The 18,091-nt window shown below is 43.2% G+C and overlaps 1 protein-coding gene and 1 long non-coding RNA gene across 3 annotated transcripts in view; both read left to right on the top strand.

The window, feature by feature from the left end:
• Positions 1 to 553: 553 nt before the first annotated feature.
• On the top strand, positions 554 to 10,302 carry LOC111936319 (uncharacterized). 2 transcript variants are annotated; one of them, XR_002868097.2, is made up of 3 exons: positions 554 to 5,865; positions 6,293 to 6,368; positions 9,842 to 10,302. It is a non-coding gene; the product is annotated as an uncharacterized LOC111936319 (long non-coding RNA). The 2 variants fall into 2 exon arrangements; XR_002868092.2 differs by having other exon boundaries at positions 6,293 to 10,302.
• Positions 10,303 to 15,529: 5,227 nt separating this feature from the next.
• Positions 15,530 to 18,091, top strand: part of TBXAS1 (thromboxane A synthase 1) — a 237,160-nt gene continuing 234,598 nt past the window's right edge. Inside the window, exon 1 of the mRNA XM_086884738.1 lies at positions 15,530 to 15,697. The gene's annotated coding sequence lies outside the window, so the exon portion shown is untranslated. The remainder of the gene's footprint in view (positions 15,698 to 18,091) is intronic.

The following is an 18,091-nucleotide window of genomic DNA, read 5'->3' as shown; positions in this document are numbered from 1 at the left end:
GAAGTATAATTTTTAGGGTATTTTTTCCCCTGACATTTGCAGTGTGGAAATTAAAAATAAAACGATGTCAGAATCACGAGATTTCAATCTGTCTTCAAACAATAATGTGGGCTAGTGTCAGAGGTTTGTCCTTGGCTGGAAGGGAGAAAAACTCACTAAAGAAAATCCTTCTGGTGAAAATCGCCAATAACACCTACTGGTGCATTTGCTTGTGCTGAGAAATTCCTGAGAGACTCCTGTTTCCCAGAGCTCACTGGAAACCCTCCTACCTCTGCTGCAGTGGGAAAGGGCACATCAGTACCTAGCTCCTGAGAGCACCACATTTGTGATGCAAGCTTTGTTAATTATTCCACTGGTAAAGCTGTATTAAAAAGGTACACTTGGAGCAAGGAAAAAAATTCCCATTCTACACAACAAAAAATTAAATGTAGTCATCATATCCTGCTGAAAACAAAGTTATTTCCATAGTTCTTTTCCTGGCCAATTTTTTTTTTTTTCAAATTTTTAAACAGAAAATTTTTCAATTTTTTTTCTTTCTAAATTTTACCCTGTTTTCACTTTGCAAATCCTCATCCTCCTTTGGTGAAACCATCCGTGCATCCCCTAAACTTTGACTCACACTCTCTGTCTTACTGAAAGTGCCATTTCCAAGGGAGGCACAGTCTCTGTCTGCATCAGCTCAACCTTTTTAGTGGCCAGTGGCATCAGCAGGGCCTCGTGGGCAGAGCCTGAGCTCCTGTGTGGCTCTGCTGGCACTGGTGACGATGTGATGGCCCCGACACATACGCAGCTCTAAATTCAACTACTCAGTGGACAGGTTGGCTCAGCCTCCTAAATCACATTCTCCAGCCTTCAAATCATTTCTGTAGGGATGTGGATGCACACATGAGGAATCATGTTGCACTCCGAATTCTCTGCTTCTGGATATGAAATTTTATATCTAATGTCCATTTTCAATCCATTCCTGAACATCAGTCAAAGGGAAAGGAAGGGACTATTTCAGATTAAAAGGTCAACACATAAGAAGTTCCACTTAAGGCTGTGATTCACTGTATAAAGTGCTGAAGAGGACTGTATGAGGGATGCTCAGTTCTGCAAAGTGTGTTGACTTTTTGATGAGGCATTAGGTGAGGTTTCCTATCATTACAGACTCTATGGAGTTGTTAACAATATGATTTAAAAGCCAAATTCCTACTGGCCGGTGCCTGCCTGGCCCACTCATGTACCCCACCTCACTGCTCAGCTTTATTTATTCCATTTCACTCTTCACTTTAAAAATCCCATTGTGTGGCCTTCCCAGTGAAGAGCAGCTATGTTTCATCTCAGACATGCCTTCAGTAACAAGGGAAGGGGTTTGCCTTTACTCTTCAGCCTTTTCAAAGAGAGGCATTTTATTATATGGGAAAAAACATTACACTGACTGAGGTAAAATTTTGGTCAGGCCTTGTAAAACAAACTCAGTGACTTTAAAGTAATAAAACTTTCTGTGGCACTTTGCCAGAGCTGATCTTCTATGCTATACTTCAGTAATAAGTAGGGATGTGCTGACAGAAACCTTGAGGCTTCCAACCTGTGCTCTGTGTAGTGCCTCAAGGGATTTTCTGGAAAGCAACTGCTTTTCCAAAGTTAAACATTTTTATCTCCCTTCCCAAAATGGCCATCAGACCAGTGGTATTTCAGACAAGAAAACGTGTTTACTTCCACGTCTTTCATGCTGTCAACAGAAAATATTTTAAATTGCAGGCAAAGTTTCCAAGAAAGCAGAGATGGAGATTTTCTTTGCTTTAAATTTTGGAGTACCTTCCAGCAGTCCTCCTCCTGTCTTTGCACCACTCCCTTGCTCAGCTGGGAGCCTGGAGATCTGAGCCCACGACTTGACCACGGATCTGTCTGGGGACTCTGTGTTTGGGTACTGTGGGCCAAGGAGTACATTTGGTACACACAGTGCCAGCCACAACACAGCCCTGAGCTTGGCAGGAGCCTTCTGGCCAGGGGTGGAAAACTCTTCTAGTATTTACACTTATTTGGCTATGCAGTGGATATTATCCCTTTTTCCAGCCCAGATCTCTATGAGAGCCAAACCTGGCCATGATGTCCATCACTGTTAATGCTGTACCAATAGCTAAGCTCTTGGTGAAAGTTTGACATAAAAACATTGTGCCTTGCTGATTAGTCACAACCGGTGACTATCACAGCTTTAAAAATTGTGATCATGGGGTCTTGTCTTGCGACCCTGCTGCCCACCCTTTTCCCTGCAGAGAGAGAGGAATAAATATTTACTACCTCTCAAAATAACACCCAGCCACACTCACCCTTACTGCTGCAGAGTAGTTCATCTAATTGAAATAAGAACATAAGTAAATTGTTTGTCAAGGCAGTTTATTAGAAAAAGATTGCTGTGTCAGGAGCTCCCTCACTGTGAGAGATGCTGTGTTGTCTCTCTTAATATTTAATGTCATTTTAATAATATTTCCCAGTTAGGGGTGCAGGCTGATGCTATACACTAAGCCTGCCAAAGTGGGGAGGAATAAAAGCTTGAGGTCAGCTTAATTCCATTGACTTTTCCACCTGGAGGCTGGGTAAAGAGCAATGCTGCACTTTTTCCAAGGGACTCAGCCACTCCCCGGTACTTCTCTCAGCAGCTTTATCTCAGATTTGTGGATTTTGCCTTTCACTCACTCAGAATGACACTTTAAAAGGTAAGGACCACATCCTGAGGAGGTAGAGATGAGAAACCCACCTTTCTGTCCTCTGACAAACCCATTTCTCTTTGCGATGCTGTCCCCCTTGGGCTCGTTAATCAGACAGTACCATAAACCACTGAATTTCTCCTATTTGCATTTGCAGTTACAGCACTTTGCCTCAGTGGCAAGTCTTGTTTTGGAAACCTCTGGGTTAAAGTCAGAAGTGTTTTAGCCCAAAGAGTGGGGATCTGCAGCTTAAGTATCAAAGCCCCCTGCTCGTAAAGCATCTGCCAACGCCGCCTCGGTGTCACCCTCCAGCCCTCACAGACCTGCCTCGCCTGCAAAGCTGCTGCACTGATGGTGCCTCAGTCCCCATGCCATCCCTCCAGACATCTCCTGGCAGCAATGCCCAGCTCAGGCTCTTCCTTGTTGTGAAAGGCTCCTGGCTGAAGGACTGTGGAGTCAGAGCCTTTTGAAGCTGCTGCATAATAAGCTGTATTCTTTACCCAAACATCACTAGACAGTTCAATAATTACATGAACTTTGTAATCAGCCAAACAAGCATAGCCATCTACCTGACGTACACGTAGCACTTGTGAGTAATTTTATATAAATGCCACGTACTTTTGTACTTAGTGCACAGGCCTTGTGCACAAACAGCTATAGAAGGAGGGCCCAATTATAAATAAACTGTCCTTAGTTGTCACTTTGCTGTCTCTGACTTCCCACGCATTCAAATTGTGAGACTGATTCATTTAATCTTACTCTAAAGCAGCAAGCCACAGAGTCAGTTTCCTGACAGTTGTTCTAAAAAGTGTAGCTGAGCTCTCTTAAATTGTCTTCCCTTGTATTATATTTAGACATTGTGATTAGAGTATCTGTCATGATATGCTTTTACTTTAAGGCAGAAGTTCAAGCCGCTTTCTGAAAGCAGAGATGCTCCTGGGAGCCGAAGGGGCACGAGTGCTGGGGTTCAGCATTTGGGAGCAGAGATCTTCAGCACTGCTTGTGCTGCTGGCTCCCCTGCACAGCCAACCTCATGAAAACCTGAGTTTTCAAGTAAGTGCAACGTTACTTACCATAATGAGACTACAGGGAAGGATGGAGGCAGCGAAATACTTAGCGGCTGTTTCCAAGGGTTTTAGAAATTTCAGCTGAGCAATTCTTACAATCCTCTCTTCTCCCTTCCTTCCCTCTTCTCCCCCCCAGATCTTGTCAGAGGCTTGGATGCAAGATCTGGACATTCCTGTCATATGAGCATGGCTTTTATATGTTTGTGTCATTGCAAAGCAGATTATAATGACTACACTTCATGCATTTTACCCTAATTAAGTCAGCGGAGGTTTCAACGCAGATACAAACTTGACATGCAGCTCTGCCCTTGACAATTGCCTACCAAAGAGAATACCTGAAAGCTCTTGTTTTGCTAAATATGCTATTTAATATTTTGTAATGCTTGGGTAAATGCAGTCAGTGAATGTAGAGTCTTCTATGTTTCTATAGTATTGTGGAGGAGGTTATTTGAGTTACGCTCAAGGAGGTTTCCTTGTTCCATCACTTGCTTTGCCAGAGCACTTGTCAGATACTGAGCTGCAGGTTCCAGCCCTGCTGACCACCATTTGTGATGAGGAGATCCACAGACTCCAGCAGACCCTCAGCCACTGCTCTGATGGCAGGAGCTCTCCAGCAGCCTGGTAAATGTGACCAGGATCTGACAGGCAAGACAAAGTGAAAGACCCGCTGGGCTCTGCGGCACAGGCGGGGACGGGAAGGGCTCTGTGTAGAGGGGGGATGTAGAGAGCAGATGCCACGCCTCTGTTGTGTTTTGTTAACCTGAAATGAATAGAGCTGTGGAATTTAACACACTGAATTGAAAGGTGAGTTTCTCCCATGTGCTGTGTGTAGGATGCCTGTCTTCCTCTAGCTGATCTACAGAGATTTGTAAATCTATTATTGCTTCCACACACCCTCATAGAAACTTGTGCTTTAGGTTTAGCATGCAGAAAACTTTAGGTCCTTGGTCCACATTCATGTGTTTGTCCAAATGTGATTGGATTACCATTCCTTTAAGACTGGTCATATTCCTTTTCCTCAGATAAAACTGTCATGCTACAAGTTTTCCACCATCCCTGTGTCTCTAGAGAGAATCTTGGAGACTTGAAGGTGACTTTTCTGAAAAATGGTCTCAATAAAATTCCAAAAATACTTTATAATTTGGAGCCTGCTCCTCAACCTCCAGCAGAGATCAAAGAGATCCCAGAAAAAATATTAAGCACCATGCATTCCTGGGAGCTGAGCCTTTGGCTGTAATGAATCAATCAACTACCCTTTTATCAGCCAGATATAAACTGACTTAGGGAATTTTGGAGCCAAAGGCTACTGGTACAAGGCTGATGGTTTAGGCTTTGTTTTCATTAAAATGTTTGACTCCAAAGGAAGGTCTTTGTTTTCAAAAAGTGTTTTTAACATCTTCCTGTTATTTTCACCCTCAAGCTTGCTCAGCCAGTTGGGTTTGAAAATCTTGTTCTTGCTTCCTAGTGGCAAGACTGTGTGTTGATGGTAGGTATGGGGTGCCAATTACTATCTGTCATTGGTATTTATGGGGTTCCAACTGCTACGGTACTGTGGTGCCAGGTACAATATTGAGATAAGCAGGGAAGTTATTGAATGTGGACTCTGCTCTTCCCACCTGAGTGCTTGGCCCCTTCGACTTGGAGACTTTGTCCTCTCTCCCATGCTCAGATGTGGGGCACCCGAGAAAAAGTGAGGTTTGTGTTTGCTGCCGAGCAGCCCCGGCCCCTGAGCCCAGCCAGGCTGTACCTGGTACCCGTGGCTCCATCTCGGATCACATCCTGCTTCCATCCCTGATGCTGGCATGTGAGCCAAGGCACCGGCGCTGGCACCGGTGGCACCGGGAGCAGAACCCACAGAGCCTGTGGCCTGCACACCAGCTGCTGCTGAACTCTTTTCCACAGAATGTTTTCCAAAATCCGGCAAACTGTGTCAACTGGGAGAGCTGAAAGCAACTGAGGTGCTGCTTCCCAGGCTGTGCAGGGTCGCAGAGGTGTCCCAGTCAGACAGCACGGAAAGCTTTGATCTCTCTGGAGAAAGAAACTGCCATGATGCAGAGGGCTGCTGGAGCCTGGCTGGCATGAATGGGAAGAATTTCTTCCAGCTACAGGTACTAAAGGGACATTTTGCTTCTCAGACAAACTCAACCCTTTGACCAGCTTGACCAAGGCTGTGGCCAGAGAGTCAGTCTTAGCCTGATTCTGAGAAAAACGCATGCCTGGAACTCCATTTCTACCACTACAGAGAAATTAATATGAACCCACAAGAAAGTGGAGAGGAAATGAAAAAATGCAGGTCATGGTAGCAGCTAGTTCTTAAGTGGGACAGGCATAAATTTCTTTAATGTGGATATAGAAGGGGATGTATTTTGTTCTATTTTTACTTGATTGTGGGAGGCTAAAGGGAAATTTTCTCATAACCTCAAGAAAGAAGTGTTCAAAACTAGTTTTTAAAATGTGAAAATTTAAACAAAAAATTAGAAAGGAAATTGTGATGAAGGATCTATGTAAAATTTTTTTCCCCTTCTTTTTGATCAGCTCTGATGGTACTAACTGATGCCCAAGGAGAAAGCTTGATTATTTAGAGATGAAGAAGAAAGGAATTGCACCCTTGGTAAGCCCTGCCTGTGGGACAGGAACCCCGGGACATACTGAAAATGTTTAAATAAGGAATGTGCCATGAACCAGCATTTATCTCCTGCTTACCCTTACATCTATTTCCTTACCCTCAAATTTTCAGGAATGAAAAGCTGTAAGGATCAGTAATTACGCTGAGACTTTTCCTTTATGTATCACTGCTCACTCAAGAATTTCAGGCCATTACACAAATAGCAGTGACGTGCTTGTCAGGGGCCCTTTGAAGCACAAAGTGCCCTTGCTGCCAGTTTGTTTTCCTCGGAGGAGGAGCGGCGGCAGAGGGAGATGAAGGGATGGAGGCTGCAATGCTGGGATGCCCTCCCCTTCCTCGCCCTCCCAAGTCGCTCGTGCCCCTCTTGCTTTACCCCCATGGGGGTTTCTGGCCTCACAACTCACCTGAGGCCAGGTTCTTTAGGGATGATAGGGCATTTCCAGATGCTTAGGTGCGTCTGGCAAACAGGGAATGGGCACCCAGTGCTCAGCACCCAGAGCCAAGGAAGCCAGTGATCCTACCCCCTGATTGCTGAGAGCTGCTCCGTGACGCCAGAAGGTTCACAGAGAGCAAGCAGGGCTGGAGTCAGCTTACACTGACTCCCAAGGACCAGGCAGCAGCTTCCCAGGGAAAAAAAAAACAACAAAACATGCCCACGTAAATAAAGAGGGAAATAATTATATATGAGTAATTAACTGAGCAGAAGTAAAAATGGGAAGCTGAAAGACTGAAAGAAAAGAGAAGTGCGTGAGATTTTTTGTAGATGCAGAGGCTTGCATTTTACATCTAAAGAAACAGAGGAAGAAATTTAAATGCGTATTTAGAAAAAAAAAAAATCCAGTGGGAAATGTGGAAAGAACCACTTTTATGAGGAAGCCTCTGAAGAGACAAAGCTATAAATGCACAGTTCCAAATATCAACCATTTCTTTTTCAACATTGCAAAACCCCCAAATAATTCATACTGTACAGAGTTAAAGCAAATTTTTGGAAAAGCACCTGGGAACAATGCTGGGAATTGCCCACCCACTGTATGATTTTTGCTCTTGTCACTGGGCAGTATAAGTGAAGTGCTATTCACTCCAAGAAACATTGCATTCCTTTCTTCTCACCATTATCTTACTTATAGAGGGGTGTATTTATAGAAACCTTCTCAAAGACCAGAGGTGCACTGCCATCAGTCTTCCAGCACCGTCCACTCAGTGCTCAGTGGGAGGATAAAGACTCCTGTTCAGGGAAACACCCTTTCCCATAGAATCATAGAATGCTTTGTGTTGGAAGGCACCTTTAAATGTCATCTGCTTCAACTCCCCTTCCACAGACAGGGACATTTTCATCTAGATCAGGTTGCTCAGAGCCCTGTCTGACCTAACCTTGAATATTTCCAGGAATGGGGCCTCTGTCACCTCTCCGGGCAACCTGTGCAAGTGTTTCACCACCTCCATTGTAAAAAATTTCTTCTGTTTATCAAGTCTGAATCTACACTCTTATCATTTAAAACCCTTGCTCCTTGTCCTCTTTCTGTTGTCCCTACTAAAAAGTCAGTCTCCATCATTCTTGTAAGCCCTCTTCAGGTACTGGAAGGCCACTAGAAAGAATCCTAGGAGCCCTCCCTTATCCAGTTGAACAACCCAACTCTCTCAGCCTTTCCTTATGGAAAAGGTGCTCCAGCCCTCTAACCATCTTCAGATTAAGCAAAAAATGGCTTATCAGGGAGGCAGGATTTCACTTGGAAAGCTCCAGACTGAAAAACCAGTCTTTAACTTTATTTGAAAGACAAGATGGAAAACAAATCTAAATATGCTTTCTTTGCTCAGCCACCACAAGGTACCTTGTGTAACTTCCTGTCATGTTTCGGGCTGAGAGAACATTCAGTGGGCAATTTTTCACCATATTAAAGTCACCACTATCAAACTCATTCTGGATCCAAAAGAGCCAAATAAATTTGATTGTACTTGTAGAAATGTATATTGGGCAATGATAAAGAACCTAGGCCAGCTGCTGCTCACTTAGCTCTTATGTAGGCAACATTTACATGGATTGCAATGGGGATGGCTAAATGAGGGCTGGATGGGGTAATTGCACTGAGCTGGTGTTGGAGGGGCTGGTGCTTGGAGACCTAATGACATTCCTCAGCCTGGGATAATTCAGAATCCCCAGAGACAGGGCAGCCAGGTACCTGCTGCCTTTGTTTCCATTCCCATTAGGAGGTAACTAGAGTTACACTGTATGGAAAAGATTCAGGCAATGTGATTAAAAAAAAAAAAAAGGAAATAAAGTTCCTTTATGATTCCTCTATGATTTTGTGGCTCTTAGAGCATGCTGGGTGGTGGAACTGGAAATGTGGAAACACAGAACACAGACTTTATTAGCTTGACAGACTAGAAACAGTGGTGAGTTTTAGCACTCCATCACTGTTACTGGCCTTTGGTGAGAGTGTCTTTGGCCAGTGCTATTTCCAGGGAGGATTTCTCTGCCCCTATGTATATCCTGCCTGTTTGGCACATGAGAGCTGTACTATTTAGCCCTTCTTCCCCTTGTTTATGTTCCTCATTCCCACACAATCCATAGGCAATGTTGTATAGTGTTATGCCCCTCCCCCAAACTTTCCCTGTTTCAATCGGTGTCACCACAAAGGAATAGATTATTACTGACACTGATCCCAATTTAATCCTTCCAATAATCTGATCTTTCCAAGCCTATTTATATCCTTGAAATGACAGTAGGGTTTAAAGTGAGACAAATACCTGAGCCTAAGTGCTGGCACTATCCACAGCAGTCTGGTCCAGTTTTGACCCTTCAGAATAAAGTGTAACCCCAAATATTATTTGATAAATCCCTTCCCAAGTGTTTGTAGTGCTAGTCTGGTCCTGGGTTCCTCTTTTTGACCAGCTTTTTCACATTACAGGTTTATTCTCCTATACAGTAGTATCAAGCTGAAGTCCCAAAATAAGTTTTAAAACTCATAAAAATGTAGAATTTCTTTTCCCTTTGTGGATTTTAATAGCTTTCTGGTGTCTGGAAATGATCTAGAAGTAAAGCTTTCATAGCAGCGTAAGAAGTAGAAACCCATTCTAGTTTGTTATTTCATCCAGCAACCTGAGAACTTTTTTTATTTTCCTGGGCTATAAGGTGATCAGACAATGTTTTCTTCCATTCCCAATCTCCTTAAGAAGCTTATTAATGCTTTACATTGAAAATAAAGACAGACCAATCTGAAAACAAAGCCATCCTTAGCGCTGAATATTGTAAATGTGCTTGCTGGACCATTTCCACTATTAGTAACAAATTCATTTTAATATTGCTCCTGCTTCTTGCTAGATCTGCAGAACCTCAGTTCACACGTAGCCAAGGAGTAGTTCAACCAGCAGTCAGCAGGTTTTTGTTCTTTTTTTCCCCACTTTTATAATTCAGTGCAGTGACTTGTTTATATAACCAAATCCTTTTGTTTCTCCAAAAGGGACTTGGCTATTCCACTTGAGCGACAACACCCGTGGAAGGTGATGGTATATTTCTTCCAAAGCAAAGACCTCAGTTTTCAGCAGAATCTACAACCCAGTAATAAATATTTAAAGGAGTTATAATGGAACTGAAACAAAGAGTGCACACACACACACACACACACACATGTACACACATGTGTACAGACACACACACAAAGACATACACACTCACAGTCAATTAGTCTGAGGTCATTCTGGTGCAGATGGTGCCTCTGTTCAAACCCTGAGATATTTTGTTTTTTCTGTCAGGAAACTTGGCCACCTCAGAATTTTAATACCCCATAAAAAAACATATAAAAAAATTATTCTTTACTGTCTATGTAGCAGATCACTCGAACATCCATGTCAAAGGCATTCTCTTCAAGAAAATCTCCTTCTGCCCCTAAAAGAGTGTAATAAAGAGTACAATCCATGCTGATTTCTTGGTATTCTTTCTCAGGTATGAACTTTAGGATTTTCAATCATCTCTATTTTATTCTATAACAGACTAAAATAAATTACACCAGAATGGCAGTTTTGGAACATATGAGAACTACACAACTACCATTTGGCTTCAAATGTATAGATTATTATAAAGCAAATGAGACACTGATGTACTTTTCCATTTACAAAGCTTGGATTTTCCCCTATGGGCATAACACTAGGTGATATCTTAATTAATGATGGTGAAGACCATATATGTGACATAAACAAAAGAGCTGCATTTTAACAATAATAAAAAAGAGAAGAACAAAATATTACAACTCTTGTGAGAAAGAATGAACTGATTCCAAAAAGTAGAATAATGAAAACTGAAAGGCAAAAGAAGGGAGAATGTGACGTAGATATTGGAGCTACCTGCAAATGTCTCCCTTTACCAACCAGAAGGTATGTATTTTATTTTATTTTATTTTATTTTATTTTATTTTATTTTATTTTATTTTATTTTATTTTATTTTATTTTATTTTATTTTATTTTATTTTATTTTATTTTATTTTATTTTATTTTATTTTATTTTATTTTCTGTATCCTTGTCTCTTCAAGTGCACTGAATGATGACCTACCAGCAGCACTACCTCTGTATTAAACTGCCTGATTAAAATTCTCACTGAACACTGCCCACCCATCAGAGCCTGCTTGTCCTTTCTTAAGCCAGTGCACGTGCAATATTTGCAAAATGACACATGGATCACACACTTTGTATGTGTTTACTATATATATATGTATGTATGTATGTATGTATGTATGTATGTATGTATATAACATTATCTGTGGAAAAAACAGGCATTGAGTCTTAAGTGTAAGTGCACAGAAGGGCAGCTTTGCCATGAGGAGGCCTGCTACCTGCAGAGGAATTACCTGTACAGAACTGACCCTCTGACACAGCACGCTGAGCTGCACTCTGACAGGTCCTCTTCAAACTGGCAGATGAAAATGCAGTGCCCAGTGGTCTTTTTGTTGTCACACCTGAGTGATCCACATCTGCAAGGATCTTGGGATGGGGACAATACACTGATGGGTGCTTATCAAGGGAAGACCATGATTATCTCTGGCTTTAAAAGCCTCAAACACATAGGATGTGTGGGAGCTGCAGAAGGACCTGTGTCTCACAATCTGACCAAAAAAGCAAATTAAAAGAATGAAGAAATGGATGCTGGGGGTAAGGGGAATTGGTTGTGGAGAGGGGCTCTAAGGGGAGGTGGAGGGTTACAATGGGGTATTATCCATTCATTCCTGTGTCCAGGGCTAAGCTGGAAGACAGTACTTCTCCATTTCCACCCTATCTGTATTTTTTCACCTTTGGAATCTGGTTATTCTTAGCTCACTGGGTTTAATTTGCTGACCTGACATGAACATATCCATCTTTCATGTTGATCCTGGCTTAAACTCAGCAGAAACACAAGAGTGAAAAATAACCCTTCTGTCAGCTAGAGACAATGACACTGAACCAGTTCAGGAGAAATGGAAGGTGGTCACAGGTATGTAGAAGGTCTCTGTCTACTCACAGTAATCCACAGGTTAAGAGCAAAAGAGCAGGTGTTTGTGGACATGTGAGCATGGACATCCAGACACCAGTGGAGAAATAGAAATAGATGCTTTCATACTCATCAGCCCTCATTGCTGTATTCAACTCTTCATCGGGAGAGACCTTTGGGATGGATCCGCTGGCAAGGAGAAGGGAACGAGAAACCTCCTGCAGGAAAGGAGAGCCGGTCTAGTCCAGGAGAAGCTCCTGGGAGAGGGGCAAGCGTGGACAGAGGCAGGAAGGCCTCCCACTCCTGTCGCTCACCATTCCCGTGCCAGCCCTGCTCCATCTGCTGGCAAGAACAATGCGGAGCCGCTGCCGCCTGCCCGCCGGGATCCAGCCCCTCCTGTCCTCCTCCCCAGCCCATTTCATCGGCCACAAGTGCCGAGGGACAGAAGAGCAGAGCCTCCCCCACACACAGGAGGGAGAACAACACTTATTTTTGGATCCCTGCTTTCCCATAGGCTTCCCCTCTATTTTAGCCTCCAAGATGTCATTAAAGTTACAAATTAAGTACTGAGCATGCAGTGTATTTACTATCTGATCTGCTGGCTGGGAAGTTTATTCCCCTGATCACCTGTGGTCAGTCAAACCCAATGGAAATATCCTGCAAGGCCCCTGAGGTTGCACATTGGGATGCTGATGGGAATGGAGAGAGGTGGAAGTACCAGCTGCTGCCTCAGCCAAGTGCCCAGGAAACCAGGGTGCAGATGTGAAAGGTGTTCAGGGGAAATGTGAATCCTTTGCCTCTTTCCTTTGCTGCTCGGCGCTTTGCAAGGGTATTGTTTTGGCTCTGCCTCCGTTTTTCCCTTGGCTACTACGTGTTTAAGAGAACAGGCTGAGGAAAGCTCTGATATTTTCAAAATGTGAAAGCAACATGCAAAGCTTTTGCCATGTATGAGCCTGCATGGCATTGTGAATTTGACTCACTCTTCTCTCCACATGGAGATGCAGGGTGTTCACAGCTCCCTTATGAAAGGGTTTTTCAGCTCTAGCACCATGGGTATTAAATGTTTTTTATTCTTGTCCTACCTTCTGCTTTTGGGGAATCATCTGCACCTGGAATTTGTGTCTCTCTTCCATAAGGGAAAAGAAGCATGTTCATCCTGCTGTGGTCCTTGTATATGGCAAGTCTTCCAGCTCTGGGTTACAGGTGAATGGGGTGGGCTGAGCTTCCCCACATCAGTTAGGTCCTCAGGGAGGGAAGAAGGGCAGCCAGCGACAGACCAGTGTTTACAGAAAGTTTAGTCTCCAATGGATTTCCCTATTCCAGTGAAACAATAGGAGGGTCTTGTGCTGTATTATCCATGAGTCCTCTTTATTCTGATATTATCTGTGAATTCTTGCAAATAATAGATGACAGAGACCATTATTGTTTTGGGAAGTAGGAAGATAAAAACATTAGATGGACCTTAGCACTTTCAATAGACTTATTCACTGTGTTTGTAGCCATGCAAATCAGAAACTAGCAAAATACCTGTTGGAATAAGTAATAACCCTGTGCATTCACTGAAGCAGTTCTTTTACATCTCGTTTTTAACAAGAGACTGCCTCTGTCAAACAAGTGCTAGAGTTCAAAACAAAAAGGGAAAGCAAACATAACTCCACTCTTAATGCCATAAGATTTTTGGGAAGCAATCCATTTCAGCTCTTTCATGTATCTGCATTAATACAGGAATTTAATATAAATTGCATGATGGTGATCAATAAATCTTCTATTAATTGAACTTGAAGTAAAAAGAACATATTTTTTCTTTTTTTCTTTTTCTTTTCTAAACTTGTATTAAAATAGATTATTCAGAACTCTTGGAATGAAAAGTGCTAGGTCAAAACTCACATTTTTCTAGCAAATCTATGAAAACTTACTATAAAAAGTCACATACTGTAGAATCTCAATTGTCCTGGAAGGCATATCCGGGTTATGACTTAAGTGTGCTATTCATGTGCTGCCAATTTGTTCTAAAAGTACAAGATGAGCTCTAGTGCCTTGCAAAGCAGCTAAACCCTTCCCTGTGCAAGACGGAATCCAGGAGCCATTCAGTGGATTGATTTGGGTACAGAACTCCTGCAGCTTCCCTTCAGTCCCATGCAGAGCTGGGCTGTGTCTCAGAGCTGGAAGACACAGAGCAATGTGGGTCTTCTGAAGTTCTGGCAGGACTCAGTATCTGCCTCTACATCATGTGCTCCTCATCTGGGAAGTCTTCCTCATTCAGAAACCTTGCCCTGCAACCGCACAGAGATGGTCGTGGTGTGGTCCTGCTTAGAAGCTGAGAAATCTTTATGGATACCACCTGTCTGGACACTAAAAACTCCAGCATCACCCATGTATTATTATTTCTTGTTACTTAGGACCTTCCTTTCTCCTCTTCTTCACCTCAAGTAAAGGGGACCTGTTGATTTATTCATGGGTCTAATACCTACTGGTCCTGGTAGAACTTCTCTGGCTCATTGTACATTAACATTGTTGATATTTTTTTATGCATATGCAATTAATAAAAATTGGGCAAAGCATTAAAGCTTTTGCTATATTCTGGACAGATTATGAATTTTTTTGTTCTCTGTGAAGTATTGTTAAAATTTGCTACCCATGAGGATTAACTGCTAAGAGCAGATTTTACTCTGAAAGGAAAACTTTCTCTTGTTTGCACAGCCTTGTGTTAGAAAAACAAACATTCACTGTTAGGCAAATAGGGCCATGCTCCCAAAGGGTTTTTTTGTGAGTCTCATGGCATTTAGTGATCCTATTGATCTCCCAAATTCAGGGCAACAGTGACTGTGTGAGAAACTTCACCCCCAGTTTTCAGAAGAAATGCCTAGCTTTTAGGGAACAAATGCTTAAATGAACACTTCAACACAAGGTAAAAACAGAATATGCAACTTAGGCTCACCTTGCATCAGTCCATCAAAGGTAGCTTGTGAACTGAAAGCCTGAATAGGGCAAACTAATTCAGAATAAAGCAGTGTTAGTGTGAAATGCTTGTCCAGAACCCGAAAGGGGAGTTATGCAAGAGAAGCTACTCTGCAGCAACACCCAATGTGGATAAGCCCTTAATTACTTTTAAAATCTCATCATTAGTAAGCCATGCTTATAATTTCTAGAGGCCTTGAGTTTCTGGAACAACTGGAGTATGAGATTCAATTGCATGCACTTCAGTGGAGGACACAGTTAAGTATCGGCACGTTTGCAGACTTGAGGCCAGTCATTAACTAATTAGTGTATGGGAACATTTAAGTTTTTCCCATCTGATTTTGCAAAGCTATTCAGCAACACTTGCTTATGAGCTTTCACTTTTCACTTTTTCCCTTTCCCCTTCACTACAAACCAAAAAAACCCCACCAGAAGCAGAAAGACAATTGGAAGTATGCTAACTTCCCATTTCCCCCTTGCTGGAGATAAAAATATTTGCTGAGTTTTGTGCTTTTTTATTTGTAATGCAGACATACATACAAAGACTTTTTATAAAAGAAACGTATTAAAGGTCTCAGAGTGTTAGCTTCGTTTGCGGCCATGCAAAGCCTCCTTTCCCAGCCAAGAGCACGTCAGCCGGAGCGGCTGGGGGTGATGGTGGAACTACAACTCCCAGAGGGCATAGCGGGGGGCAGCCCAGGGGGACAGGGCAGGGAGGCGCGGGGACTCCTGGGAGTTGTAGTCCCGCGGCCCTGCCTGGCAGCTGTCCCAGCACCTGTCTGTTCTGAGGGAGGCGGCGATGGCTCCGCGCCCCACTGCTGCCCTCAGGCTGCTGCAGGGCAGCTGCGGCTGGCACCCCAACCAGGAACCGCTGCAGGAGGCTTGGGAGACCTCTGAAGGTAAGGATCTCCTGGGGTTTTCTGTGTAAATCCTGATAGGGTCCATCCTAGTCCTCCTTGCCCCGTGCTTGTGGCTGGGAAGCTTTGCCATGGCGTTCCTGTGGCTCATCCTTGGGCACAGTGGTCGGAGTTTGGCTTGGCTGGCAGCGCTGTCTGCAATGTCGGCGTGTGGGGTCGGGGAGAGGTGCCATTCTCCCCCGCAGCCGTGGTTAGATGTGTTGGCTCCTTCAGGTAAAGCTTAGTGGGACAGATAATCAGTCAGTCTTAGAAAAAGTGAGGGTAGGAATCCCACTCCCCTAGAGGGCCTGTAAATCTTTCTCTAGTCAATAATGGTCTTTATAGCATCCAGCTTTTTGTTGAATTTAAGCTTGCTTTTTAAATATTTTTTTTTTCCTTTTAAGTTGACTTTCTAGGTCTTAGTAGAGAGAAATTGACAAATACACATTTTGCATATGTGGCTGCAATAGACTCTGCCTGTGTACATTTCCTTCTTCCAGTGTATCTGCTGTTTGCTCAACTGGAGGTAACTCCAAGTTTAAGGCTGTTCAGACCACTACAGTGAAAATCCTTGGGAATGCTTCTGGTTTACCCTGCTGCTTAATAAAACAGAGCAGTGGTCAGATAGCAGAGGGAGAAGAAATGGTTTTGTGTGCTTCCTGGGTAAGGTAAAACTCTTCAAACCGTTTGGCTGTGATCCTCTGGCAAGCAGGCACCTGGGAAACTATTCCAGCCTTGCTGTGGGTCCTTACACCCGAGTGTAAATTTGCCACATAGCTGTGGTAAATACCTTACAAAAGAACAGATTGCAGACCTCCCAGGGCTGAGTGTACATGAGATAGTAATGCCCTGTGCATAGAGACTTGGTTGAATGACACAATTATATCCTTGTGGTCCTTTCCTACAAATAATTTACTTATTATTCTGAAGACCATAGATTTGTTGTATGCATTACTTATGGTCAGGGTCACTGGTTCTCAGGTACTGCTTCTGGGGTGAAGAAGCAGGCAATGGGCAGGCTGAAAATTGTGGGAGTAGAATGGGAGTTTTTAGCTAAGGCTACTGGTGCAAGACCCTATCTATTAAAAAAAAAAAGGTGGAAGTGAAGACAGGAGACCCTCCTAGTAAAGGTGTCACCCAAGAGAAGATGTGAAAGGCACTTCTCAGTTCTGCTGGGAATTTCGTTGCCCTTTGCTGCTGGTCTCTGCAGAGGCTGCCAAATGCTGAGCTGAACAGGTCTGGACAAGGAGGCAATTCCCTTCCTGTTGAGAGGCTTGGCAGCTCTGGGTCAGTGTGAGGCACGGTTTTGGGTGTGTGGGGTTTGCACACCATGGCATCAGAACTGCTGTCATACGGAAGGGCAGAAACAGAAAACAGAAAAGCTGGCGCCCTTCATGAATCAAACATGCAGAAAGGTTAAACACAGTGCCCTCAGATCTGAAATGAGGATGATATAGCTAGTGTTAGAGGTGTTGTTAAGAAGTTCTGAACCTTCTACCAATTAATCAATTTTTGTAAAAATCCCAGTAGCTGTAATAGGGAGGTCTTATGGGCTGCTTTCCAGGTGAAGTTTTTCATGTATCTCATAGGCCGATTATTTGCACTGCTGATATATTTGTAATAGAAAATAACTTATGAGCACATCTGAATTGGAATAAAAAATAATTTGTAGGGGCATCTCAATCTAAAAAACTTCCCTACACATTCAAAAAACTTTATTAAATCTAAACAGCACTAATATGAAAAACAGGGATCATACCTGCATGCAGCCTTGCTGAGCTTTGAGTGCTTGTCTGTAAATGGACACTACATATGGCAAGTTAAGCCAGGGTGTCAGAACTCCTGCAAGAATGTCTCCGGGGAAGTGTGACGGCTGGGGATGCCACTGAAACCCTGTGGCAGGGCGGGTGACCAAGGTGGAAGATGGTGATGGAGGCACGAAGCCCTGTGCAGGCAGCAGCAGTGGTGGGAGCCTCTGCCCCCTCCCTCCTGGTACTGAAGGAGGGATGGACCTTCCTACTCTATCTTTCCCCATCTGACAGTCAGGCTGCAATATTTAACACAGGCATGGATTTCCCTGTTTGCCCAACATCAGCACTCCTCCCAAACGGCAATTGTGTTGGTTTTGTTTTCCTTTCCTCATACACACCAGAAATCACACAGCGTGGTATGGCTAATGGGATTATATTGACCCACCTCTGCAGTTGCTATTAATATCTGAAGAAACCTCCAAATATAACAGTGGTAGTACAGTTGTCTGTGCATCTTTCTCTTGCCAGACAGAACAGGGTTTTTTTACATTAGCAGATCCAGTAATTACCAGTCCAAATTTTGCTTCTTGGTACTGTTAAGAAGATAGTGACCAGATTATATACAGAAGAGAATATATATAGAATA

This window comes from Cyanistes caeruleus, chromosome 4, assembly GCF_971803275.1.
Source record: "Cyanistes caeruleus chromosome 4, bCyaCae1.hap1.1, whole genome shotgun sequence".
Classification (NCBI taxonomy): domain Eukaryota; kingdom Metazoa; phylum Chordata; class Aves; order Passeriformes; family Paridae; genus Cyanistes; species Cyanistes caeruleus.
Note: the sequence above shows the minus strand (reverse complement) of the source record. Positions and strands in the feature narration are given on the sequence as shown.